The sequence below is a fragment of the Entelurus aequoreus genome, linkage group LG15, assembly GCF_033978785.1.
Source record: "Entelurus aequoreus isolate RoL-2023_Sb linkage group LG15, RoL_Eaeq_v1.1, whole genome shotgun sequence".
Classification (NCBI taxonomy): domain Eukaryota; kingdom Metazoa; phylum Chordata; class Actinopteri; order Syngnathiformes; family Syngnathidae; genus Entelurus; species Entelurus aequoreus.
Genome location: NC_084745.1, coordinates 54,898,608 through 54,925,922, shown reverse-complemented (window position 1 = coordinate 54,925,922; position 27,315 = coordinate 54,898,608). Strand labels below are relative to the sequence as shown.

The 27,315-nt window shown below is 38.8% G+C and overlaps 1 long non-coding RNA gene across 2 annotated transcripts in view; it reads left to right on the top strand.

The window, feature by feature from the left end:
- LOC133630514 (uncharacterized) overlaps positions 1 to 27,315 on the top strand; it is a 173,404-nt gene that overhangs the window by 33,489 nt on the left and 112,600 nt on the right. For both annotated transcript variants that reach the window (XR_009821268.1, XR_009821269.1), the window contains exon 3: positions 13,365 to 13,519. This is a non-coding gene — a long non-coding RNA (uncharacterized LOC133630514). The remainder of the gene's footprint in view (positions 1 to 13,364; positions 13,520 to 27,315) is intronic.

Sequence of the window (27,315 nt, the reverse complement as noted above, 5' to 3'; positions counted from 1 at the left end):
TATGCAATATACAATATGGATATTGGATGTATGGATATTTACACAATGTGACAACTTCACTGCTTTTGGGGTTTGTATTCAATTAAATAATAATAATAAAGCTATAAATTAGCCGCACTTTTTTTATAAGCCGCTGGGTTCAAAGCGTAGGGAATTGATGTTATATATTCAGGAAATTAGGTGAAAATAATAGAGGAAAACATGGTGTTGGCCTCTGTTGTGTATGTTTATATTCACCTGCTAAGCGTATTTGTGCATTTGATTGGTTTATGTGATTATTTTAATTTAATTTTTGCGTGGGAAAAGTTTGGATGCCCCTAATCTGCAACTCTTAAATTGATATTAGGGATGGCAAGCCAACTTAATTACAGCCAAACTGTTTGCTGACATCCTTCTTTACTTTGCTTTTCATTCACTTGTAATTTACGCCGCCTCTCCACTCAAAGCACGGGCGCCTTGGCGAGCTTTTCGCTCCCGAAAGCTGCGATAGGAGCACTTTTTAACGTCGCCGATCCAAATCCTCTCGATTTCAATTGAAAAGTCAGTCTTTTTATTTTATTTTTTTTATAGCATCCTGTGAGTCCTGCCAGGAGATTGTTGGAATAAGAGCGAGACGAATGCGCGGCAATTACATCCAAACACGACCTGACGCCTGACTAATGACATTCCCGGAAGCAACGCGCTCATCGAGTCGCGCCCACTCGAGCGACGGCGTTCATAATCCGCAGCAAAAGACCTGAAGTGAAGCTCCGCGGCCCACTCGGTCTTGGCGTGTAGGAGTGCGGCTTCATCTCTGACTTCAATGAATATTAAAGCGTGATTGTGGGCTTTTTTTTTTAACCCTCGGCATGTTTGCAATTAATGTACATACAAGTACACAATAGAAATTAGCGATCAATACGGGCAACAAAGGCTCCAGTGTGTCTTAACCACAGGGTCTAAAAAAAGCTGTACTTGGGTGTAATGCACTTTTCCACCACTTGTGGCAGTAATGACAATATCAAACAGAAGAAACTGCACTATATGGAGAATTTTGCCTATTTTCACACTCATTATTAGACACGACTTCGGTAAAATGTATTTCGATACTTTTCTAAATAAAGGGGACCACAAAAAATGTCTTTATTTGAACAAATAATCTTAGTGTACATGAAACATATGTTTATTATTGTCATTTAGTCCTTAAATAAAATAGTGAACATACTAGCCAACTTGTCTTTTAGTAGTAAGTAAACAAACAAAGACTCCTAATTAGTCAGTAACATATTGTGTCATTTATACACCTATTATTTTGTCTACATTATGAGGGACAAACTGTAAAAAATGAATGAATAATCCACTTGTTCATTTACTGTTAATATCTGCTTATTTTCTGTTTGAACATGTTCTATCTCAGGGGTCACCAACCTTTTTGAAATAGCCAATTTGCTCAATTTACCTTTAACTCTATGTTATTATGAATAATTAATGATATTTACACTTAATTGAAGGGTTTAAAAGAGGAGAAAACATGAAAAAAAATGACAATTACATTTTGAGACATAGATTATCTTCAATTTCGACTCTTTAAAATTCAAAATTCAACAGAAAAAAAAGAACAGAAAAACTAGCTAATTCGAATCTTTTTGAAAAAATTTAAAAAAGAATTTATGGAACATCATTAGTCATTTTTCCTGATTAAGATTAATTTTAGAATTTTGATGACATGTTTTAAATAAGTTAAAATCCAATCTGCACTTTGTTAGAATATATAAAAAATTGGACCAAGCTATATTTCTAACAAAGACAAATCATTATTTCTTCTAGATTTTTCCAGAACAAACATTTTAAAATAAATTCAAAAGATTTTGAAATAAGATTTAAATTTGATTCTACAGATTTTCTAGATTTGCCAGAATATTTTTTTTAAAATTTTAATCATAATAAGTTTGAAGAAATATTTCACAAATATTCTTTGTCGAAAAAACAGAAGCTAAAATGAAGAATTAAATTAAAATGTATTTATTATTCTTTACAATAAAAAAAATTAATTGACTTGAACATTGATTTAAATTGTCAGGAAAGAAGAGGAAGGAATTTAAAAGGTAAAAAGGTATATGTGTTTAAAAATCCTAAAATCATTTTTAAGGTTGTATTTTTTCTCTAAAATTGTCTTTCTGAAAGTTATAAGAAGCAAAGTAAAAAAAATTCATGAATTTAAACAAGTGAAGACCAAGTATTTAAAATATTTTCTTGGATTTTCAAATTCTATTTGAGTTTTGTCTCTCTTAGAATTAAAAATGTTGGGCAAAGCGAGACCAGCTTGCTAGTAAATAAATACAATTTAAAAAAATAGAGGCAGCTCACTGGTAAGTGCTGCTATTTGAGCTACTTTTAGACCAGGCCAAAACACAATATATACATTATATGTCAATATAAATCAATACAGTCTGCAGGGATACAGTCCGTAAGCACACATGATTGTATTTCTTTATGACAAAAAAAAATAAAAAAAAAATATTTTTTTAAATTTTAATTTATTTATTTATTTTTTTTAAATTTGTGGCGGATGTAATTCTTTCGTGGCGGGCCGCCACAAATAAATGAATGTGTGGGAAACCCTGTAAAGCAGTGGTCCCCGGTACTGGTCCGTGGACCGATTGGTACCGGGCCGCGGCCGCACAAGAAATTAAAAAAAAAAAAAAAATTAAAAAAAAAAAAAAAAAAAAAATTAAATCAACATAAAAAACACAATATATACATTATATGTCAATATAAATCAATACAGTCTGCAGGGATACAGTCTGTAAGCGCACATGATTGTATTTCTTTATGACAAAAAAAAATTAAAAATAAAACAATTTTTAAATTTTAATTTATTTATTTATTTTTTTAAAATTTGTGGCGGACGTAATTCTTTCGTGGCGGGCCGCCACAAATAAATGAATGTGTGGGAAACCCTGTAAAGCAGTGGTCCCCAACCACCGGGCCGAGGCCCGGTACTGGTCCGTGGACCGATTGGTACCGGGCCACGGTCGCACAAGAAATAAAAAAAAAAAAAAAAAATAATATTTTTTTTTTTTTTTTTTTTTAAATTAAATCAACATAAAAAACACAATATATACATTATATGTCAATATAAATCAATACAGTCTGCAGTGATACAGTCCGTAAGCGCACATGATTGTATTTCTTTATGACAAACAAAAAAAAACAAAAAACATATATATATATATTTTTTTTCTAGCCCCCCCCTCACCCCACCCCCCGTCCGTGGGACAAATTCTCAAGCATTGACCGGTCCGCAAGTACAAAAAGGTTGGGGACCGCTGCTGTAAAGCACTGCATCCAATTCTAAATGAGCTAATATTTGCAAAAAATAAAAATGTTTACCAGTTCGAACGTTAAATGTCTTTGCAGTCTTTTCAATTGAATATAAGTTGTATTCTCTTTTTATTTACCATTTACACAACGTGAAAACCCAACTGGTTTTGGGGTTTAGTACACAGTCTACATCCACAGAGAGGACTTGTGTAAAAAGCATAAGATTAAAAATGCTATCACCAGAGTACACGGAAGATCATTAGGTACTCCACCTGTGTCACCACAAGCTCCACTGTTTGTCATACGGGCGTAGGAATGGTGGAGGAGCAAAGGTGGTGTTTAATTAGCTGGAAAAAAGATGTCCTCATCTTGCCGGCCACTCGGATTTGTGTGCTTATTGTGTCTCCAGGTGTGTGTTTTATTCATGAAGCCTTTAGAGCGGAGCATGTATGGAAAATGGACTTGGTCGGTTCATCTGGAGGTCACGGCTGGTTCACGCCAAGGTCACGGCCGACTCTCTGCTTGTTAAAAGTACTTTTAGACCACACATTCGTTGGCTGACACGTCAGTCCCACGAGATGTTTGTGTGGACAGTCATTCGTCTTTAGAATGGCATTTTATCTCAACTTCCCACAATTATTACACGTAAAATTATGCATTTTTGTCCATAAAGGAGTATAATTATTACATTCACTAAGTTTTATCGGTATCAAAACCGACTTGGAAAGCTGTGCACGAAAAGAAAAAAAAATCTCAGCCATCTGTTTTTCAAGTGAGAGACATGATTTATAATCTAGAATACATTTAGGGCAGGGGTCACCAACGCGGTGCCCGCGGGCACCAGGTAGCCCGTAAGGACCAGATGAGTAGCCCGCTGGCCTGTTCTAAAAATAGCTCAAATAGTAGCACTTACCAGTGAGCTGCCTCTATTTTTTAAATTTTATTTATTTACTAGCAAGCTGGTCTCGACATTTTTAATTCTAAGAGAGACAAAACTCAAATAGAATTGGAAAATCCAAGAAAATATTTTAAAGACTTGGTCTTCCTTTGTTTGAATACATTCATTAATTTTTTTTACTTTATCTTCTTATAACTTCCAGAAAGACAATTTTAGAGAAAAAATACAACCTTAAAAATGATTTTAGGATTTTTAAACACATATACCTTTTTACCTTTTAAATTCCTTCCTCTTCTTTCCTGACAATTTAAATCAATGTTCAAGTCAATGTATTTTTTATTGTAAAGAATAATAAATACATTTAAATTTAATTCTTCATTTTAGCTTCTGTTTTTTCGACAAAGAATATTTGTGAAATATTTCTTCAAACTTATTATGATTAAAATTCAAAAGAAATATTCTGGCAAATGTAGAAAATCTGTTGAATCAAATTTGAATTTTATTTCAAAGTCTTTTGAATTTCTTTTAAAAAATTTTGTTCTGGAAAATCTAGAAGAAATAATGATTTGTCTTTGTTAGAAATATAGCTCAGTCCAATTTGTTATATATTCTAACAAAGTGTAGATTGGATTTTAACCTATTTAAAACATGTCATCAAAATTCTAAAATTAATCTTAATCAGGAAAAATTACTAATGATGTTCCATAAATTATTTTTTTTAATTTTTTCAAAAAGATTCGAATTAGCTAGTTTTTCTCTTCTTTTTTTCGGTAGAATTTTGAATTTTAAAGAGTCGAAATTGAAGATAAACTATGTTTCAAAATGTAATTGTCTTTTTTTTGTGTGTTTTCTCCTCTTTTAAACCCTTCAATTAAGTGTAAATATCATTCATTATTAATAATAACATAGTTAAAGGTAAATTGAGCAAATTGGCTATTTCTGGCAATTTATTGAAGTGTGTATCAAACTGGTAGCCCTTTGCATTAATCAGTACCCAAGAAGTAGCTCTTGCTTTCAAAAAGGTTGGTGACCCCTGATTTAGAGGGAGCAGGGAAGCGAGGAAGCAGCAGAACAAGCCATGTAAAAATTGGCACATCTGGCACGGTTCTAAAAAGTTGGTCTGCGTTAGCACTTGTAATAAAAATATCACGAATACTTGTTAACATTCAAGTCACGACATGTAAATGGAGTATTGTTGCCACTTCTTGGATGGTTATTTATCTGATTTTGTTACAAAACCCAAAAGCAGTGGAGTTGTCACGTTGTGTAATTCGTAAATAAAAACAAAATACAATGATTGGCAAATCCTTTTCTACTTATATTCAATTAAATAGACTGCAATGACAAGATATTTCATGTTCACACTGAGAAAGTTCTTTCACGTGTGTGGTGGTGAACGACATCTCTCACGTGTGTGGTGGTGAACGACATCTCTCATGTGTGTGTGGTGGTGAACGACATCTCTCACGTGTGTGTGGTGGTGAACGACATCTCTCACGTGTGTGGTGGTGAACGACATCTCTCACGTGTGTGTGGTGGTGAACGACATCTCTTGCGTGTGTGGTGGTGAACGACATCTCTCACGTGTGTGGTGGTGAACGTCATCTCTCACGTGTGTGTGGTGGTGAACGACATCTCTAACGTGTGTGTGGTGGTGAACGACATCTCTCACGTGTGTGTGGTGGTGAACGACATCTCTCACGTGTGTGGTGGTGAACGACATCTCTCACGTGTGTGGTGGTGAACGACATCTCTCGCGTGTGTGGTGGTGAACGACATCTCTCGCGTGTGTGGTGGTGAACGACATCTCTCACGTGTGTGGTGGTGAACGACATCTCTCACGTGTGTGGTGGTGAACGACATCTCTCACGCGTGTGGTGGTGAACGACATCTCTCGCGTGCGTGTGGTGGTGAACGACATCTCTCACGTGTGTGGTGGTGAACGACATCTCTCACGTGTGTGTGGTGGTGAACGACATCTCTCACGTGTGTGGTGGTGAACGACATCTCTCACGTGTGTGTGGTGGTGAACGACATCTCTTGCGTGTGTGGTGGTGAACGACATCTCTCACGTGTGTGGTGGTGAACGTCATCTCTCACGTGTGTGTGGTGGTGAACGACATCTCTCACGTGTGTGTGGTGGTGAACGACATCTCTCACGTGTGTGGTGGTGAACGACATCTCTCGCGTGTGTGGTGGTGAACGACATCTCTCGCGTGTGTGGTGGTGAACGACATCTCTCGCGTGTGTGGTGGTGAACGACATCTCTCACGTGTGTGGTGGTGAACGACATCTCTCACGTGTGTGGTGGTGAACGACATCTCTCACGTGTGTGGTGGTGAACGACATCTCTCACGCGTGTGGTGGTGAACGACATCTCTCACGCGTGTGGTGGTGAACGGCATCTCTCACGCGTGTGGTGGTGAACGACATCTCTCACGTGTGTGGTGGTGAACGACATCTCTCACGCGTGTGGTGGTGAACGACATCTCTCGCGTGCGTGTGGTGGTGAACGACATCTCTCACGTGTGTGGTGGTGAACGACATCTCTCACGTGTGTGTGGTGGTGAACGACATCTCTCACGTGTGTGGTGGTGGTGAACGACATTTCTCACGTGTGTGGTGGTGAATGACATCTCTCACGGGCAGGCCTGGCCCTAACCAATCTGGCGCCCTAGGCAAGATTTTAGGTGGCGCCCCCCCCCCACATCGGCAGTGAAGTGTATATACTCACAAGAAACAGAATAGCTTTGTCTTTGACCTTTTTTTTTACTTAAAGAAAGCAAATTAACAATCAGAATAGTTAACAGTATAAAAAAAAATATGGATAAATAAATGAATACAAAAAATAAAAAATGAATATATGAAATACAATATTTTTTACATACATAAACACAAAATAAAACGTGTCAACAAGTTGCATAAAATAAATTAAAAATACAATATAAATAAGGCACTGCACAAAACAAGATATCAAACCAGTATGACTTTGACAACTATATTACAAAAAAAGGGGATCCTACAGAGTTCTCTATTTGTGCTTTTTAATATTGCATTAACTAGAATGACTTACAAATTACTGTACACCAGGGAGTACTGTAATTACCTAACGTTACATTATTATTTTCCATAACAATTTAGCCCCCTCCACAATATTAACCCGACGTTAAAACAGAACTAGCTATTTATTGATTAGCAACTGCCGAATCATGTAACATTAGCTTAACGCTAAAAAGCCAGGTTACTATCACATTCTGTAACAGACAAATCATTTCATGTAGGCTAACGTTACCTGCCTGCTACCTCTGTCTTTTTCTCGTTTCTCCTCCTCTTTTCTCTTTTTTTTCTTCCCTGGGCACCTGACAGTTTTGGCCGTTTTGACATCTTGGGTTGATTTTTTTTTTATGCGGTGACGTCCAAAAAGAGTCACGATACGGGAAGGGAGGGGGCGCACCGTGCCGGGGGGAGGGAGGGGCGTAATGTTGTAACAAATAATATTTCTATTAAATAGGCTTTACTTTGCATTTTAATTAACGTGGGATTATTTTATGTATTTAGAAATAATAGTACCAACTTTATTTTTTTATTTTTTATTTTTTTTTTCCCTCCAACATTTGTGGCACTGGCGTGGCGCCCCCTGATGGACGGCGCCCTTAGCATTTGCCTATACGGCCTATGCCACGGGCCGGCCCTGCTCACGGGGGTGAACACATGACTTCCTCTTTGATAACTCTTCAGAGGCTGTTTGTTTGTTTTTTTTACATCAGGTGCTGTGACCCCAAAAACCCCAAAGTCACACTTCCTGGTGTTGCTGAGGGAAACATGCTGATTGGCCAACTCAGCTACTCTGTAATCCATCCCGGTATTTCTTAACTCCAAGTGACTGGTGGTGATCCAGAAGATAAGATGTGTTGTCGCAGCGATGGCGTCATGTCAAATAATGAGCCGCCGTACAGCGCGATCCATAGCTAATTAGAGCGGATGGCGTGCGAAGGAGACATTTTGAGGAGGGCATCAAGACGCAGCGTGTCGATACGGCTCCCTCTTGCACCCTCGCCCCGTGCTCAGCATTACTCTTTTGCTTTTATTACCTCGCAGCCAGCTTTCCACAATAGGCTTGTTGAGCAACATTGTTATTCCACCTAATTGTCCAATTCATTCTTATTGTCCTCATCAATATGCATGTAATGTCGGAGCCGCGTGGGCATTTTGCCTTCCATTAGCGTGCGGAGACGGGACTCAAAAAGTGGCGTTTATGCACGTTGCCGGATCTGTCACTTCTTTTGACAGTTCCCTGGATTGTGTCGTTGCCTCAAGTCCCGACCGCAGGCTGCCAAGTCGTTTGCTTTCTCATACGCACCGACTTTGAAAGAGTCTGTTTGGAAAACATGTAAATAAATCATTCTTCTTTGAATCCATCGTCGTGTTGAAGGCAGCTAGTACAAACCCCGTTTCCATATGAGTTGGGAAATGGTGTTGGATGTAAATATAAACGGAATACAATGATCCTTTTCAAGCCATATTCAGTTGGATATGCTACAAAGACAACATATTTCATGTTCAAACTCATAAACTTTATTTTTTTTTGTGCAAATAATAATGAACTTAGAATTTCATGGCTGCAACACGTGCCAAAGTAGTTGGGAAAGGGCATGTTCACCACTGTGTTACATGGCCTTTCCTTTTAACAACACCCAGTAAAGGTTTGGGAAGTGAGGAGACACATTTTTGAAGTGGAATTCTTTCCCATTCTTGCTTGATGTACAGCTTAAGTTGTTCAACAGTCTCCCTTCTCATATTTTAGCCTTCACACATTTTCAATGTCTGGACTACAGGCAGGCCAGTCTAGTACCCGCACTCTTTTACTATGAAGCCACGTTGTTGTAACACGTGGCTTGGCATTGTCTTGCTGAAATAAGCAGGGGCGTCCATGGTAACGTTGCTTGGATGGCAACATATGTTGCTCCAAAAGCTGTATGTACCTTTCAGCATTAATGGTGCCTTCACAGATGTGTAAGTTACCCATGTCTTGGCCACTAATACACCCCCATACCATCACACATGCTGCCTTTTACACTTTGCACCTAGAACAATCCGGATGGTTCGTTTCCTCTTTGGTCCGGAGGACACGACGTCCACAGTTTCCAAAAACAATTTGAAATGTGGACTCGTCAGACCACAGAACACTTTTCCACTTTGTATCAGTCCATCTTAGATGAGCTCGGGCCCAGCGAAGCCGACGGCGTTTCTGGGTGTTGTTGATAAACGGCTTTCGCCTTGAATAGGAGAGTTTTAACTTGCACTTACAGATGTAGCGACCAACTGTAGTTACTGACAGTGGCTTTCTGAAGTGTTCCAGCTCAGACGGCGTTTCTGGGTGTTGTTGATAAACGGTTTTCGCCTCGCATAGGAGAGTTTTAACTTGCACTTACAGATGTAGCGACCAACTGTAGTTACTGACAGTGGCTTTCTGAAGTGTTCCAGCTCAGACGGCGTTTCCGGGTGTTGTTGATAAACGGTTTTCGCCTCGCATAGGAGAGTTTTAACTTGCACTTACAGATGTAGCGACCGACTGTAGTTACTGACAGTGGGTTTCTGAAGTGTTCCATGTGGTGATATCCTTTACACACTGATGTGGCTTGTTGATGCAGTACCGCCTGAGGGATGGAAGGTCACGGGCTTAGCTGCGTACGTGCAGTGATTTCTCCACATTCTCTCAACCCTTTGATGATATTACGGAGCGTAGATGGTGAAATCCCTAAATTCCTTGCAATAGCTGCTTGAGAAAGGTTGTTCTTAAACTGTTCAACAATTTGCTCAGGCATTTGTTGACAAAGTGGTGACCCTCGCCCCATCCTTGTTTGTGAATGACTGAGCATTTCATGGAATCTACTTTTATACCCAATCATGGCACCCACCTGTTCCCAATTTGCCTGCACACCTGTGGGATGTTCCAAATAAGTGTTTGATGAGCATTCCTCAACTTTATCAGTATTTATTGCCACCTTTCCCAACTTCTTTGTCACGTGTTGCTGCCATCAAATTCTAAAGTTAATGATTATTTGCACAAAAAAATAAGGTTTATGAGTTTGAACATGAAATATGTTGTCTTTGTAGCATATTCAACTGAATATGGCTTAAAAATGATTTGCAAATCATTGTATTCCGTTTATATTTACATCTAACACCATTTACCAACTCATATGGAAACAGGGTTAGTATTTCCCATGTAGTGTGTCTTCTCCTGACCTCTTTGCTTTGATCTTATGTCCGCCAGCGCAGTGTTTTTCAACCTTTTTTGAGCCGAGGCACATTTTTTTGCGTTGCAAAAAAGCGGAGGAACACCACCAGCAGAAATCGTTAAAAAACGAACCTCGAAACGAGAAGGCATTGAAGCTTAGGGAAGGCTGTGCAGAACAAAACTAAAACTGAACTGGCTACAAAGGAAAAAAACAAAACAGAATGCTGGACGGCAGCAAAGACTTTATGTACAAAATGTCTCTCACACTATTATGTTAGATCCACTATGGACTGGACTCTCACACTATTATGTTAGATCCACTATGGACTGGACTCTCACACTATTATGTTAGATCCACTATGGACTGGACTCACACTATTATGTTAGATCCACTATGGACTGGACTCTCACACTATTATGTTAGATCCACTATGGACTGGACTCTCACTATTATGTTAGATCCACTATGGACTGGACTCTCACACTATCATGTTAGATCCACTATGGACTGGACTCTCACACTATTATGTTAAATACACTATGGACTGGACTCTCACACTATTATGTTAGATCCACTATGGACTGGACTCTCACACTATTATGTTAGATCCACTATGGACTGGACTCTCACACTATTATGTTAGATCCACTATGGACTGGACTCTCACACTATTATGTTAGATCCACTATGGACTGGACTCTCACACTATTATGTTAGATCCACTATGGACTGGACTCTCACACTATTATGTTAGATCCACTATGGACTGGACTCACACTATTATGTTAGATCCACTATGGACTGGACTCTCACACTATTATGTTAGATCCACTATGGACTGGACTCTCACTATTATGTTAGATCCACTATGGACTGGACTCACACTATTATGTTAGATCCACTATGGACTGGACTCTCACACTATTATGTTAGATCCACTATGGACTGGACTCTTACTATTATGTTAGATCCACTATGGACTGGACTCTCACTATTATGTTAGATCCACTATGGACTGGACTCTCACACTATTATGTTAGATCCACTATGGACTGGACTCTCACACTATTATGTTAGATCCACTATGGACTGGACTCTCACACTATTATGTTAGATCCACTATGGACTGGACTCTCACACTATTATGTTAGATCCACTATGGACTGGACTCTCACACTATTATGCTAGATCCACTATGGACTGGACTCTCACACTATTATGTTTAATCCACTATGGACTGGACTCTCACACTATTATGTTAAATCCACTATGGACTGGACTCTCGCACTGTTATGGTAGATCCACTATGGACTGGACTCTCACACTATTATGTTAGATCCACTATGAACTGGACTCTCACAATATTATGTTAGATCCACTATGGACTGGACTCTCACACTATTATGTTAGATCCACTATGAACTGGACTCTCACAATATTATGTTAGATCCACTATGGACTGGACTCTCACACTATTATGTTAGATCCACTATGGACTGGACTCTCACACTATTATGTTAGATCCACTATGGACTGGACTCTCACACATTTAGTTAGATCCACTATGGACTGGACTCTCACACTATTATGTTAGATCCACTATGAACTGGACTCTCACAATATTATGTTAGATCCACTATGGACTGGACTCTCACACTATTATGTTAGATCCACTATGGACTGGACTCTCACACTATTATGTTAGATCCACTATGGACTGGACTCTTACTATTATGTTAGATCCACTATGGACTGGACTCTCACTATTATGTTAGATCCACTATGGACTGGACTCTCACACTATTATGTTAGATCCACTATGGACTGGACTCTCACACTATTATGTTAGATCCACTATGGACTGGACTCTCACACTATTATGTTAGATCCACTATGGACTGGACTCTCACACTATTATGTTAGATCCACTATGGACTGGACTCTCACTATTATGTTAGATCCACTATGGACTGGACTCTCACACTATTATGTTAGATCCACTATGGACTGGACTCTCACACTATTATGTTAGATCCACTATGGATTGGACTCTCACACTATTATGTTAGATCCACTATGGACTGGACTCTCACACTATTATGCCAGATCCACTCGACGTCCATTGCACCAGTCCCCCAGGTGGTTCCCCTCCAAGGTTTCTCATTGTCATCCCATTGGGTTGAGTTTTTTCTTGCCCTGATGTGGGATCTGATGTGGTTGTGGCTTGTGCAGCCCTTTGAGACACTGGTGATTCAGGGCTATATAAGTAAACATTGGTTGATTTACGTGGGTGATCTGGGGCCAATAGTTCCAGGGCATACCTGACCCGTAGAAATGTGAGTTCCCATTGCCAAGGTCTTGAGAAGTCTGTCTTTGAAGGACACTTTAGTTGAAGCACACAAAGTCCTTGCTTTGTGTTTTTCCACATCCCGGCCCAAGTTCTTCTCCACAGCCGTCAGTGTTAGATACGCGACTATCGACCGCGCTCCCGTAATTAGAAAATCCCATGCCGAAGATGGTAAACAGTGCTCAAAGGCGGCTGTGGCGTGCCTCTTCATCCTTAATGAGATTTCAGTGGGAAAGCTTGCGAGGGATCAATAGTTTCTCTCTCTTTCTCTCTCAAATGCTTTTGATAATCTTCTCTAAGGCCTCCCTGATCAATTTGGACTCGTTCAACTCATTAATAAAACTTGTCCGAGCCAACTTGGACCGTCGGAGTCCTAGAAAAAACAGCAGCCAAAAAAAAAGTCGGCCGGTACGTCTGGCGGACAAAGGGGTCATGTGATCTATCCGGACGGCTGCGGGGAAGTGAGGACCTGGTCTCATTACGGCGTCGGTCTTTATTAACATCGCGTCTCGCGCTGGCGTTCTGTACGCCAGGGATCGATAAACCATTTGCTTCTTTTTGTGCTTTGCTGCAGATTGCGTAGCGGGACCGTCACGTTAAGGAGCGTTTTGGCCGAGCGGTGCACTTGTCCACCGTCAATGCCGTACGTGCCTGCCGACCACCGGGGGGGACCTACTCCGGTTCTCACCGCACTTTCAGTTTGGCGACTGGAAAATCGCGGTAAAGAAGGTACACGGTAGGCCTTTCTCCAAAAGTGCTGACACTTTACGTTTCTGGAACTTAAGAGTCATGAAGAAGTGCAGTGTTTCCCATAAACTGCCAAGATACCTGTGGGCGGTGGGGGCGTGGCTATAGGCGTGGTCACCATGACATCATCGAGTAATTTGCATCATTTACTACAATGATTAGATTTTCTCTAAAAAGGCTCAAAAAATGTATACATACTATTTAATAATAACAGTTTTGTTTTAAACGTCCATCCATCCATCCATTTTACAATATAATTACAACACTTTATGTACATATTTATATACAGATTTGAACAATGAGTTATTCACTGAAATATATTTATTAATTGTGGTTCTTACAAAAAATATATCTTATAAAATATAAAAGCTAAAATGTCTCTTAAAGCTCTGCCCCTTTAATTAGTGCATACTAAATAATTTAACTTTAGCCTACTACTACAAGCATATTATTTACCAGCAACATAAAGTGAAACAGAGGCAGAGGTGTCCTGCCACAGTCAGTAACAAATAAACAGAAAACAGTAGTGGTCAAATACAAATAAGGCAACAAGAGAAGTATCCTACACTTCTCTTTTGTAAAGTAAATCTGAACAGCCGATATGGGCATCTACATCAACTATATGATTTGCCTAATTTTTTTTCCTTTTTTTTTCTTTTTTATTTGTGGCGGACGTAATTCTTTCGTGGCGGGCCGCCACAAATAAATGAATGTGTGGGAAACCCTGAAGTTCCCACCGCATTTCACAGTTGAGGCTGAGGCAAGAGTAGTGTTTACATGTAAATAAACAGACAATATTAGCTCATATTTATTTTACTATCGTGTAAGTCAGGGATGTCCAAAGTGCGGCCCGGGGGCCATTTGCGGCCCGCAGGTAATTTTTTTAACGGCCCCACGGCACATTCTAAAAATACGATAAAAAAAATAAAAAAAACATAAAAAGTGGTATAAATACGGAGCCCCTAAATGGACATCGGAATTTATTTTTTTTTAGACATGTATCTCGTGCGCACGAGAAAGTATCTCGTGGCCACGAGAAAGTTTTTATTTAAAAAAAAAAAAAAAAAACATTTTAATTTTTTTATTTTTTATTTTTTTAAATAATTTTTTTTTTTTTTTTTTTTTTTTTTTTTTTTTTTTTAAATAAAAAGTTTATCGTGCGCACGAGAAACTTTCTCGTGGCCACGAGAAAGCATTTGGATGCGTGCTCATGGTTTGAGGTGTGTGTTAAAATGGCAGTTTAGGTGTTAATTTGGCTGTATTTTCAACTAGGACTTTCCCCCATGTGTGTTGTGGCAAAATGTGAATGCTTGATTAGTAGGCGTGAGACAAACACTTTATCTTCCTGGTTATTGTAACGCTACGTGTTTGACATTATTTAAGTTTCTCCTGCGCACGAGATACATGTCTAAAAAAAAAAAAAATTCCCATGTCCCTTTAGGGGCTCCGTATATAAAAGAGTAAACAGGTGACAAGAAAATGTTGCTATGTTGACTCTAATAACACTAAGCTGTCATGCAGGCTGTTTCTTTCTTTAAAACATAATAATTAATTAAAAACAATGTTATTATGAATTATTAACCTATTCAAGGCTCCAATTAGGTCACATTAAATATTCCACTTTGAGATATTTTTTGGGGAAAATGTTGCATATTTTGTGTTTGCCATATAAAAAACTGTTTTTTTTTTTTTTTTTAAAGAAGGGCCTAAAATGAACAAACAAGGAACATAATAAACAACATTATTGAAGTTGATCTCGAGACTATTGTGTTAACAGTTTTTTTTTAAATTACGATTTATTTTTTAACACTTTACTGAGCAGGACCCTTTTGGATCCCCAATAATTTTAGTGGGACTTTTTTTTTTTTTTAAGTGTCATTGCTCAAAAAATAATATCCATCCATCCATCCATCCATCTTCTTCCGCTTATCCGAGGTCGGGTCGCGGGGGCAGCAGCCTAAGCAGGGAAACCCAGACTTCCCTCTCCCCAGCCACTTGGTCCAGCTCCTCCCGGGGGATCCCGAGGCATTCCCAGGCCAGCTGGGAGACATAGTCTTCCCAACGTGTCCTGGGTCTTCCCCGTGGCCTCCTACCGGTCGGACGTGCCCTAAACACCTCCCTAGGGAGGCGTTCGGGTGGCATCCTGACCAGATGCCCGAACCACCTCATCTGGCTCCTCTCCATGTGGAGGAGCAGCGGCTTTACTTTTGACCCTCACATTTTCAGTAGAGCCATAATAAATTCATCAAAGAAGCAAACTTCATGAATGTTTTTTGTGACCAACAAGTATGTGCTCCAATAACTACAACACAAAAAAATAAATGTATGTGTATGTCAACTTTTGATCACGACTGTAAATAACAAAGGTCAGGGTTTATCTGTAAATAACAATGTATAAATAATAAAGGTCAGTGTTTATGTGTTTAAATGAGAAATAAGTCGTCTCACGTTCTGTAATGGCGGTCGCTTTAAAAAACCAGCCTTTAGGAACGCCCCGACCGTGGTCCACCAATCAGCGTTCCACAGCGCACCCGCCCCTCTAAAGTTCCTCAGGACTTTCCAGTATCAGAATGTTTTATTAATTATTGATGATTTTACCCGGTCAGATGGGAACGTTCCTGTGCTTGTTATCTTTTCAAGTGTCTGGAAGAAATACTGTGGGAATATTTACCTCCGTGTTCTACGCTGGTAAAGACGATCATCTCCGGGGGTTGCGCTTCATTGCGTTTGTCTCCAGAGTGGATCAATGCCATTGATTAGTTAGTCTGCCCACCTCATCACGCTGTTTACTCGGGTAAAGAAGCATACGTGTGTGCGGGACCTGAGAGTAAACACTCTCTGAGTTATTGTGCAGAAATATGGGGAAACAACTACAAATGTGCGCTTAATTCACTAACTGTTACAAAAAAGATCAATTATAATAATACATCATGTTGGATATAAAGAACATACAAACACTTTATTTAGTAAATCACAAATATTGGAATTTAACGATTTGCCGCTAAAAGGATTTACAAAGCAAACTATAACCTGCTAGCCAAGAATGCTCAACAATTCTTTTTCAACAAAATAAATGTAATTTAAAGAATTTGTACGCACGTACAACACTTAAAACCTTTAGCATATCAGTATGTGGAATAAAATAATGGAATGGATTAAGCAAAAAAAATCAAAGGAAGCAGCAAAATGATTCACATTAAAGGCCTACTGAAAGCCACTACTAGCGACCACGCAGTCTGATAGTTTATATATCAATGATGAAATCTTAACATTGCAACACATGCCAATACGGCCGGGTTAACTTATAAAGTGACATTTTAAAATTCCCGGGAAATATCCGGCTGAAACGTCGCGGTATGATGACGTACGCGCGTGACGAAGTCCGAGTAACGGAAGTTATGGTACCCCGTAGAATCCTATACAAAAAGCTCTGTTTTCATTTCATAATTCCACAGTATTCTGGACATCTTTTGCAATTTTTTTAATGAACAATGAAGGCTGCAAAGAAGACAGTTGTAGGTGGGATCGGTGTATTAGCAGCGGACTACAGCAACACAACCAGGAGGACTTTGTTGGAGCGCTAGCCGCGCTAGCCGCGCTAGCCGCCGACTTCACCTTGACTTCCTACGTCTCCGGGCCGCCAAACGCATCGGGTGAAGTCCTTCGTCCTTCTGCCGACCACGCAGTCTGATAGTTTATACATCAATGATGAAATCTTAACATTGCAACACATGCCAATACGGCCGGGTTAACTTACTAAAGTGCAATTTTAAATTTCCCGCCACACTTCCGGTTGAAAACGTCTATGTATGATGACGTATGCGCGTGACGTCAACCGTTGAAACGGAAGTATTGGGACACATTGTATCCAATACAAAAAGCTCGGTTTTGATCGCAAAATTCCACATTATTCTGGACATTTGTGTTGGTGAATCTTTTGCAATTTGTTTAATGAACAATGAAGACTGCAAAGAAGAAAGCTGTAGGTGGGATCGGTGTATTAGCGGCTGGCTGCAGCAACACAACCAGGAGGACTTTGACTTGGATAGCAGACGCGCTATCCGACGCTAGCCGCCGACCGCATTGATGATCGGGTGAAGTCCTTCGTCGCTCCGTCGATCGCTGGAACGCAGGTGAGCACGGGTGTTGATGAGCAGAAGAGGGCTGGCGTAGGTGGAGAGCTAATGTTTTTAGCATAGCTCTGTGAGGTCCCGTTGCTAAGTTAGCTTCAATGGCGTCGTTAGCAACAGCATTGTTAAGCTTCGCTAGGCTGGAAAGCATTAACCGTGTAGTTACATGTCCATGGTTTAATAGTATTGTTGATTTTCTGTCTATCCTTCCAGTCAGGGGTTTATTTCTTTTGTTTCTATCTGCAGTTAAGCCCGATGCTATCACGTTAGCTCCGTAGCTAAAGTGCTTCGCCGATGTATTGTCGAGATAAAAGTCACTGTGAATGTCCATTTCGCGTTCTCGACTCTCATTTTCAAGAGGATATAGTATCCGAGGGGGTTTAAAATACAAATCCGTGATCCACAATAGGAAAAGGAGAAAGTGTGGAATCCAATGAGCCAGCTTGTACCTAAGTTACGGTCAGAGCGAAAAAAGATACGTCCTGCACTGCACTCTAGTCCTTCACTCTCCCGTTCCTCATCCACGAATCTTTAATCCTCGCTCAAATTAATGGGGTAATCGTCACTTTCTCGCTCTCCCTGCTGGTGTAAACAATGGGGAAATGTGAGGAGCCTTTCAACCTGTGACGTCACGCTACTTCCGGTACAGGCAAGGCTTTTTTTTATCAGCGACCAAAAGTTGCGAACTTTATCGTCGATGTTCTCTACTAAATCCTTTCAGCAAAAATATGGCAATATCGCGAAATGATCAAGTACGACACATAGAATGGATCTGCTATTCCCGTTTAAATAAATAAAAATAATTTCAGTAGGCCTTTATAGGGATGATACTCGAAACCGGTTTTCCCGGTTGTTTGATAAGAAAAGAACCGAGTCCTCGGACTCGAATCCCTTTTTGAGAACCGGTACCCGTTATCGAGACCACTATAGTAAAGGAAAAGAGTTGATTCTTTATTCGAATCCCGTCCCGACCAGAAATGCTCCGTGGGACATCACAAGAATTGACGTCACGTAGCTCAGTCATTAGGCGCAGATAGCGAAAGCAGGAAAACAATGGACGGGAAAAAGCGCTCCAAGGTGTAATAAAGTTCAAAACAAAAGCTATAATCCATCGAATAACTTTACTGAGAGATTTGAGCAGGGTAAAACACATGACCAACACTTTTACGACCAAGCGGAAACATAGCAACCAGGCTAGCAACGCACCTCCTTTACGGCAGCTGTCGCAACCTTCTTAAAACATCCGCAGCACATACATATATATACAACACTGCAGCACATACATATATATACAATACTGCAGCACATACATATATATACAACATATCTCCCTTTTTGAACTTTTGTTTTTCTTTCCTTGTAAACGTTACAAAATCACACTGTAGATGTGTTGTCGGTCTAATTATAAATAATGCAGACGAGGCGTGTTGGCTGAGTTCTTGACGTTTACTTTCACAGCGTGGCAACATGCAACACTTTTCGGGGCTACCGCGCATGCTCGTAACTCCCGTTGCATGCTGGGTAGTGTAGTTGTTATATTCTCTAGCTCATAACATTTTTCCCCCTATAAAGAAATAATGTTAACTCAATAAAGAGTATTTCTTTTTTTAGCTTTAACTTTTCATTTTTTAGCATTGTAACCACATTTGCAAACAACTTTTCTCTTCATAGAATTTTCTTTCAATAAAGAAATAAAGTGCAAAAATGTCAAAGCATCATAACAAACAGTTATGTTCCAATAGCAGCAGAAGTGCACTTTTTGGAGAGCTGTATTATTTTCAGTTTTGTGCCCAAGGGACTGATTTTATTTAACACTATATTATTATTTATACACCTATAGTGATCACAGAGACAGGTTGTTTTTGTGTTACTGTATATATTTGTTTCTCTGAAAAATGGGTAACAACAGTCAATATTTATTTATTTTATTTTATTTTTTTAGGTGGGTAACAGTCAATATTTATTTATTTATTAGATTGTATTTTTTTTATTATATAATAAAAGTGAGCTTTTGTTAAACCAAATATTGTGTGTTTTTTTCCATATACAACAACCTATCTGGACTCGATAAGAGAATCGATAAGGAATCGGTTCGATAAGAGGATTCGATAATAGGCTCGAACTCGATAATTCCTTATCAAACATCATCCCTAGGCCTTTAAGAGACTGTTCAAACTGAGAACACACAGAAGATAATACAAATGATAACAGAAGAAATGAACAAATGAAAAAAATGGTTTGACAAAAACAGACTATATTTGAATCTCAGTGAAACTAAAATAATGCTATTTGGTAACAGTAGAAAAGAGCATCAGACACGAATACAAATAGACGGCGTAGACATTGAAAGGGTAAAAGAAACCAGATTTTGGGGAGTATTAATAGATGATCAAATGAACTGAAAATCTCATATACAAAATATACAACATAAGGTGGCAAAAAACATTTCAATAATGAATAAAGCAAAACATGTTGTAGACCAAAAATCACTTCATATTCTCTACTTCCATCCATCCATCCATCCATCCATCTTCTTCCGCTTATCCGAGGTCGGGTCGCGGGGGCAGCAGCTTAAGCAGGGAAGCCCAGACTTCTTATTGTGTAGAAATATGGGGAAATAACTACAAATGTGCGCTACATTCGTTAACTGTGTTACAAAAAAGGTCAATTAGACTGATAATATCCGATAATATCGGACTGACGATATTATCGGCCAATAAATGCTTTAAAACAGGGGTGTCCAAAGTGCGGCCCGGGGGCCATTTGCGGCCTGCAGGTAATTTTTTAACGGCCCCACGGCACATTCTAAAAATAGGATGAAAAAAAAAAAAAAAAACATAAAAAGTGGTATAAAAGAGCAAACAGATGAAATGTAACAAGAAAATGTTGCAATGTTTACTCTAATAACACAAAGCTGCCATGCAGGCTGTTTCTTTCGTTAAAAAATAATAATGAATCAAAATCAATGTCATTATGAATTATTGACCTATTCAAAAATAGGTTTGTTAACTAAATAAAGTACTGTATATGAAACATAACAAGCTGAATTGTCCTGTATGCGCTGCTCTGCCAATACACACACAGAAGACCCCTTGGTGCCTTCACAAACAATCCGAAACCACACAAATCCTTAAAGGCCTACTGAAATGAATTTTTTTTATTCAAACGGGTATAGCAGATATATTCTATGTGTCATTCTTGATCATTTCGCGATATTGCCATATTTTTGCTGAAAGGATTTAGTATAAAACAACGACGATAAAGATCACAACTTTTGGTATCTGATAAAAAAAAAGGCTTGCCCCTACCGGAAGTAGCGTGACGTAGTCAGTTGAACATATACGCAAAGTTCCCTATTGTTTACAATGATGGCCGCATGAAGTGAGAGAGATTCGGACCGAGAAAGCGACAATTTCCCCATTAATTTGAGCGAGGATGAAAGATTTGTGGATGAGGAAAGTGAGAGTGAAGGACTAGTGGGGAGTGGAAGCTATTCAGATAGGGAAGATGCTGTGAGAGCCGGGGGTGACCTGATATTCAGCTGGGAATGACTACAACAGTAAATAAACACAAGACATATATATACTCTATTAGCCACAACACAACCAGGCTTATATTTAATATGCCACAAATTAATCCTGCATAAAAACACCTGCGTGTTTGTTATGCTAACTCCTAGCTCCTCTGCTAGCTCCTAGCTCCATAGAACACGCCAATACAATTCAAACACCTGATCAACACACACAATCACTCAGCCCAAAAGACCGTTCACCTAACCCAAGCTTCATAAAGCTTATATATTTTTAAAAAAGTTACGAACATACGCAAAAAAAAGTTGCGCACATACGGTCAAGCGATCAAATGTTTAGAAGCCAAAGCTGCATACTCACAGTAGCACGTCTGCGTCTTTGTCATCCAAATCAAAGTAATCCTGGTAAGAGTCTGTGTTGTCCCAGTTCTCTACAGGCGTCTGTGTATCGAAGTCAAAAGTCCTCCTGGTTAGAGTCTCTGTTATCCGAGTTCTTCCATCTTGACTGCATCTTTCGGGAATGTAAACAAAGAAACGCAGGCTGTGTACGTGTTGCTGCTGACTTCCTTCGCAAAATACGTCCGCTTCGCACCGACAACTTTCTTCTTTGCTCGCTCAGCTTCTTTCTCCATAATGCAATGAACATGATTGCAACAGATTCACCAACACAGATGTCCAGAATACTGTGGAATTATGAAATGAAAACAGAGCTTTTTTGTATTGTATTCAATGGGGAAGGCATACCTCTGTTCCCCGGGCTACGTCACGCGCATACGTCATCCTCAGAGGCGTTTCGAACCGGAAGTTTAGCGGCAAATTTAAAATGTCACTTTATAAGTTAACCCGGGCGTATTGGCATGTGTTGCAATGTTAAGATTTCATCATTGATATATAAACTATCAGACTGCGTGGTCGCTAGTAGTGGCTTTCAGTAGGCCTTTAACTTTAACAAGCATATTGCTACAATTAACATTAAAAAAAAAAATCAATTTCCGAGTGTTGGGTATTGCCTGGAAAACATTTTTAAATCCAATCTTCCTTTGGTAGAAGAATCATAGGTGGTGGTTGTGGATAATGCATATGTTTAAGAGTTATTTCTTTATTCATAATCATGTTTGAATCAGCTCATATTTTTCCATGTATACTCTGTATACCAGTTTCTCTTTGTCTTCAGATTGCCTGTTTAGACAGGGTCGTAAACCATCAGGAATGTGAACACAACCCCCAAGTCTCTCTTCTTATCAGTGTTGAGAGGAGGGGGGGGGTGGGAGGGGAGATGGGGGCTTTCTTTGTGTGAAAAGAGTTGCTTTTTCCTTTGGAATGCCAGATCAACTTGGGCTACGCATTTGTATGTGTTGTTCGAGGCTGGTCTCTATTCTCAAATATTTGACAATAATTTACAAAATACCTATACTGTGCTTGGTGGTACCTTTGAGATCAGTTTATATGTCATCTAAGGAACTTGGGACTGATCAGCGTTTTACATCCCACTTGGAGGAACATCTGGTCAAACGCAACATGGTGCATACAACACTGACAACACCATTTGACTCCACCATTAGCGTTCGGTGTAAAGGAACTCTGCCACTGGGCCAAGGGTTCTAAGGTGAAGAAAGGCTGGGGAATATATTAAACCCACCTAACCCTGGGAGCTCCTTAGTTCTTAGTTGTGTCATTTGGCATAATCCACACCTAGTATAGTCGGTTCTGTGGTGGTAGTGCGGTGGTAGTGCGGTAAGTGCATTGCAAGAAGTGAAAAGAGGGTCGACGGAGAGTCATCGCTCCGGTATGTTCCGTGTCAAAGTCAAGCAGGTTGGCACATAAGGACCAATTACAGGCCTTCCTCGGAGGACTTCCCTGTAGATTCTTGGCTATTAATATTGTACTTCCTGCTGTAGGAGCAAAGGACGAGTGACCTGAATGAGCCTCGGACTTTAACGAGGCAGAAATATTTAAGAGGACATTCTCGTCTTTGATCCACCTTCAGCCACGATAAGAAGCCCCGTGCTAATGTGAGGAGCAGTGCGATACAGGGAGGTCGAATGCTCCTCAATTTGACATCGCAGGGAGTCGACAATCACAACACCGACCTACAGGAGGTCCGAGGTACATCTGATTAGAGCCCAGGCGAGAAGCTTTCATGAAATTGTGTCGTTTAGTACTATTCTCTCACTCCCATCGCATTTCCAAGGGTCTTACATGCACGAAAACTCAGCAAAAATCACGTTTTTAGGGCTCCCAAACCTGAACTTAAGAAAATTGGCTTTTTATAATGGAACTGCACTTCTTTTTTTTTACGATTTTCCTTATTGTTCATGTCAGGTTCAAACAGGGATGACATCTATTAAACGAGACAAGAAGCAAGGAATTAAACAGAGACAGAATTAAATTTGGCTCAATTGAGGAGAGACGTCTGGACTGTACAGTCTCACCACGCTCTGACGAACGATTGTACGTCTCCTCTTTTATTTGGACTTTCCCTGATTACATGGCAACAGCTGTTTCTAAGGAACGGGGGTCATAAACAGCCATAGCCTTTGATTAAAAACAGTTCAAAGAAAAGGTCGTAAAACAGTTCAAAGAAGAGGTCCCTGGAGGGGAGTCAGGTCCTGCGTCCTCTTCGCTTTGTAGATCTCGGGCCAAGACAATATCTTTCTGTTGATTACAATACATCAAAGAAACGGAACACCTTCATGTTGCTTCCCATCCTACACAGTGGAGTTTTACAAGCCTTCTTCTTGGTAGGATCAAAGACAGCTTTTGTCTTCTCGCCGGGAACTCATGGCAACACAAAGTGTTGTGATCACTTAGATACAATTATTCTGACAGTTCGCAATCAATATGCAACACGTAAAACCCTCCAACGTTTTTTAAGTATATATATAATGTAGTAACAGACACCTTCATAACAATATGTAATATGTACAATATACACACTGCAAGTATATATATAATGTAGTAACAGACACCTTCATAACAATATGTAATATGTACAATATACACACTGCAAGTATATATATAATGTAGTAACAGACACCTTCATAACAATATGTAATATGTACAATATACACACTGCAAGTATATATATAATGTAGTAACAGACACCTTCATAACAACATGTAATATGTACAATATACACACTGCAAGTATATATATAATGTAGTAACAGACACCTTCATAACAATATGTAATATGTACAATATACACACTGCAAGTATATATATAATGTAGTAACAGACACCTTCATAACAATATGTAATATGTACAATATACACACTGCAAGTATATATATAATGTAGTAACAGACACCTTCATAACAATATGTAATATGTTCAATACACACACTGCAAGTATATATATAATGTAGTAACAGACACCTTCATAACAATATGTAATATGTACAATATACACACTGCAAGTATATATATAATGTAGTAACAGACACCTTCATAACAATATGTAATATGTACAATATACACACTGCAAGTATATATATAATGTAGTAACAGACACCTTCATAACAATAAGTAATATGTACAATATACACACTGCAAGTATATATATAATGTAGTAACAGACACCTTCATAACAATATGTAATATGTACAATATACACACTGCAAGTATATATATATATAATGTAGTAACAGACACCTTCATAACAATATGTAATATGTACAATATACACACTGCAAGTATATATATATAATGTAGTAACAGACACCTTCATATCAATATGTATTTTGTACCATATATACAATGCAAGTATATATATAATGTAGCAACAGACACCTTCATAATATGTAATATGTACAATATACACACTGCAAGTATATATATAATGTAGTAACAGACACCTTCATAATATGTAATATGTACAATATACACACTGCAAGTATATATATATATATATATAATGTAGTAACAGAAACCTTCATAACAATATGTAATATGTACAATATACACACTGAAAGTATATATATAATGCAGTAACTGACACCTTCATAACAATATGTAATATGTACAATATACACACTGCAAGTATATATATAATGTAGTAATAGACACCTTCATAACAATATGTAATATGTACAATATACACACTGCAAGTATATGTATAATGTAGTAACAGACACCTTCACAACAATATGTATTTTGTACCATATATACACTGCAAGTATATATATATAATGTAGTAACAGACACCTTCATAACAATATGTATTTTGTACCATATATACAATGCAAGTGTATATATAATGTAGTAACAGACACCTTCATAACAATATGTAATATGTACAATATACACACTGCAAGTATATATATAATGTAGTAATAGACACCTTCATAACAATATGTAATATGTACAATATACACACTGCAAGTATATATATAATGTAGTTACAGACACCTTCATAACAATATGTAATATGTACAATATACACACTGCAAGTATATATAGAATGTAGTAACAGACACCTTCATAACAATATGTAATATGTACAATATACACACTGCAAGTATATATATAATGTAGTAACAGACACCTTCATAACAATATGTAATATGTACAATATACACACTGCAAGTATATATATAATGTAGTAACAGACACCTTCATAACAATATGTAATATGTACAATATACACACTGCAAGTATATATATAATGTAGTAACAGACACCTTCATAACAATATGTAATATGTACAATATACACACTGCAAGTATATATATAATGTAGTAACAGACACCTTCATAACAATATGTAATATGTACAATATACACACTGCAAGTATATATATAATGTAGTAACAGACACCTTCATAACAATATGTAATATGTACAATATACACACTGCAAGTATATATATAATGTAGTAACAGACACCTTCATAACAATATGTAATATGTACAATATACACACTGCAAGTATATATATAATGTAGTAACAGACACCTTCATAACAATATGTAATATGTTTTATACACACACTGCAAGTATATATATAATGTAGTAACAGACACCTTCATAACAATAGCTGGTATACATCTCAGTCATGTTTTGGTATTAATGCATGCTAACATTAGCAGGATTTACACATTTTTACTATTTACTTTGTTTCTTTTGTATGAATGAAACAAAACAAAGTCATGTGACCTGCACGACGACACCTGGAACAAGACAAGACAAACTAGGTTTAATGGAGCGTGCTCCTAATCTGTGCCTCAAGTCCAGAATAAGTTTTGAGGTGGTCGCACAACGCCGCCGCTCATGAAGTCCAGAATAAGTTTTGAGGTGGTCGCACAACACCGCCGCTCATGAAGCAAACATCAACGTGTGGAGATGGTGATGAACATGAAAGGCAGCTTTTGTCCACCACATCATGGTGTCTGTGCAGCTACAAAATAAGAGCGTGGAGCTGTGCAGGCGTGTGAAGTTGATGAGCGGCACATTTCAGCCTTTAATGTGAGGAGCGATACGGCACAACAAAGAGGCTGAGATACTTGCAGTGAGATGTGAGCCTCATTTTCACTGACCCACACATTTTTGTGTAGAGAACACAACTTTATGTTCATTAATGAGCTCTCCTTGTGTTCTCCTGGTTAAGGAAGGAAATAACATGAAAGACACTGGAAGTTGACACTCCATATATGGTCAACTAGGGGTGTGCCCATATCAGGACCATATCAGCAAAAATGTACATGCGATACAAGCAGTCCTGCATTTACATGTGTGATATCATGTGCGATACAAGCAGTCCTGCAGCGTGTTTACACTACATGTGTGTGATGTCATGTGTGATACAAGGGGTCCTGCGATGTGTTTACTTGTATGTGATATCATGTGCGATACAAGCGGTCCTGCGATGTTTACTTGTGTGTGATATGTGCGATACAAGCAGTCCTGCAGCGTGTTAATTTGTGTTCGGTATCATGTGCGATACAAGCGGTCCTGCAGTGTGTTTACTTGTGTGTGATATCATGTGCAATACAAACAGTCCTGAGTGTTTACTTGTGTGTGTGTGTGATGTCATGTGCGATACAAGCAGTCTTACAGTGTGTTTGCTTGTGTTTGGTATCATGTGCGATTCAAGTGGTCCTGCGATGTGTTTACGTGTGTGT